The sequence below is a fragment of the Chionomys nivalis genome, chromosome X (assembly GCF_950005125.1).
Source record: "Chionomys nivalis chromosome X, mChiNiv1.1, whole genome shotgun sequence".
NCBI lineage: Eukaryota > Metazoa > Chordata > Mammalia > Rodentia > Cricetidae > Chionomys > Chionomys nivalis.
This window is the reverse complement of record NC_080112.1, coordinates 10,880,107-10,883,102: the sequence shown is the minus strand read 5'-3', so window position 1 is coordinate 10,883,102 and position 2,996 is coordinate 10,880,107.

The following is a 2,996-nucleotide window of genomic DNA, read 5'->3' as shown; positions in this document are numbered from 1 at the left end:
TAATAAATAAAACATGCCTGGAGATCAGAGAAGCAGAGCAGCCAGCCACTATATCTTACCTTTATTAAATCCTTAGACACAATGGAGTGCCCTGTCTCTACAAATCCTAAAGTTGAATGCTGTCCCTATGAAACCTCAGACTGAATGCTGATCTCCTGTCTCTTTCCACCTTATATTCATCTCTCTGCCCAGCCATATCACTTTCTGTCTTTACCTCCCTGGTGCTGGAATTAAAGGTGTGAGTCACCACCACTTGGCTCTGTTTCTCTTTTATACTAATTTAATCATGTGTATCCCAGGGTGGTCTTGAACTCACAGAGATCCATCTGCCACTGTCTCCCAAGTGCTGGGATTCAAGGTATATGCCACCACTGCCTGACCTCTGACTAACTAGTGGCTAACTCTGCACTCTGATCTTCAGGCAAGCTTTATTTGTTAAAGCACAAACAAAATATCACCATATAGCATAGTATGAATCTTACTTTGCTCACTCTCCATTTGGTTTGTAAAATAATTAATTAATTTTGATGTGTGGTTGTAGTTTATGTATTATTTCACTGTGTGCTTATAGGAAAAGAAACAGAAGGAAGGAAAAGAAATGGGAAATAACATCTGAATGTGTATTTTCTCAAAATGTTGTTGCTTCCCTATTACTTTCTTGTGCACCATCTTTGAAGCACAAGAAATCTTTACATTTATATTCTTATTATTTAATGATAAGACACATATACATATATATTATAAATTCTATTCTAAATCATTAGGATTTTTCTCATTTTGTGGGTTTTTTTTCTTGGTATCGTTCTTTAAAGCAGAAAAGCTTTCAATTATGTGCTCTTTTGATATATTTAGTATTTTGTTGCTTGTGATTTAGTAGTCATAGTGATGGAACTACTGCCTAACTAAAGTCACCAAGTGCTTATTACAGTACTTTCTTCTACATGTTTCATAGATTTGACTATCACATTTAGGTCTTTGATTTATTTTACATTAATTTTGTTCATAGGAACTATTAGAAGTCCATATTAATTCTTTTATGTGGTTTAAGCCATAGCAAAGGAGGTCACAGATTTAAGGAGAACATAACCTCTACTTCTCAATAGAGCTGTCAATTTCACATTTTAAGAAGACTATATTGGACTGCAACTTTCTTTATATGATACAATTTATCTTACCTTGTAGGAGTCTGTTGTGGAATATTACCTTAAGATGTGTTGCACTAGTTTATATTGTGAAATATTTGTTTAATGAGGCAAAGATGTATTGCGTTCTTTTATTTTATTTTTTTTGTTGTTGTTGTTTAACTCTCTAAAGCTGTCCTGTTTGTCTGTTTAAAACAGCTGATTGTTCCAAAAAGGCCAATAGGTAGGTAGATGGGTGGAGCTGATAGAGAGAATTAATAGGAACAGAAATCTAGAGAAAATAGAAGAGTAAGGAGCGTAAAAAGGAGGAGGGGAGCTACCCAGCCACATAACCAGCCACAAAATAAGAAAGAGAGAAATATATAGAAAATAAAGAAAGGTAATAAAAAAAAACCCAGAGGCAAAATATAGTTAAAGAGAAATGGGATAATATAATCTAGAAAAGCTGGTTTTTTCTACTGTCAAGCTAAGGCTGGGAATGCATAAATAATAAGATTCTGTGTATTTATTTGAAAGCTGGATGGCAGGCTCCTGAAGAGTCAAAGAGTAAATAAAAACCAACTACAGACATCCCTTTTTTCTTTACAGTCTGTTGGCTACCAGTTCCAAAGTAGAAGAAAAAGCAACAGAGAACTTTGTTTGACCTGTGAGCCTTCAGGGAGACAGCTTTAGTAAGGCAGCTCAACTTTATTCCAGAGTATAGTGGTTATATAGGATTAGGGCCAGTACCCAATAAATTACTTAATTTGTGTTAAGAGACATGCTCCTATCATATAGTTGGAAGAGTAGCAGCACGCCCCTATCAAAATAGCTAGAGCATGTCACCTAATTACCATATGGAGAGCAGGAGAAGAGCATTTGCAAAGAATGGGGTCAAGGGTCACACTAGAGATAAGTCTGTCATCTGGGCCTAGAGACATTCTCCAAATAAGATCAGGTAGATAGAAAGAAGTCCTCCACTGGGAGGAGAGAGTCCTTCATGTTGCTAAGGTCAGAGAGAACTGCCAGGCCATAGTAGACTGCATTCTTTGACCAGCAGGATTTCCTAACATTACATAAAGTCATTGGATAATCCCGGAGATGGTATACCAAGTCCCTTGAAACTCAGCATTTTATTTGTATTCATGCTTTTAAAATTAAAATCTTTCTGTAACAGTCCATATCCAAAAATTTGAAAAAATAAAATTTAAAAATCTAAATGACTTATAATTATTTGTTACTTCTTTGAAGGTAGAAAATTACAAGCTGAGGTTCTTCAACCTTAATCTTTAAGAAGAAACAGTGTCAAGTAAATTTTCAAAATTTAGGAGATTGGATGAACATTGCTAAAAAAGAAAGCCTGGGGGACAGGGCTCTTTTTCTCTCACATCATATTACATTATCAGGTAAGTCATGAAGAACAGTATATTGTATTCACATTTCATAGTTCAAATTTATCTAATTTACAAATTACAGTCAATCTCTAAGATGTCTAATATGCACCAAATTTTGAGTTGATATAAAAAAAATTAATCATTACTGTGCTGTATTTTCACTATGCAGTGATGTTTCCGGTGAGATAACAATTCAGTTTTAACTTTCTATTCTTGATTTACATCAGGATTTATTGTATAGTCATCTGGATGGTTTGTATTTAAATTCCTTTATCAGCTAATAAAAAGGGGAAAAGAAGACAATCAAGTATGTTGACGCATGGTCTCCTAAACTTAATATAGTTGTGATAAAAGAAAAATGGTAGTATCTCTAAAGCTATAAATTTTTACTTTCCTCAAACTTCAGTCCACTAAATGGGTAGTGATATCTAAAGGAAAAGAACCACATAAAAGAAATACAGGAAGCAATAAAGGTGCATTG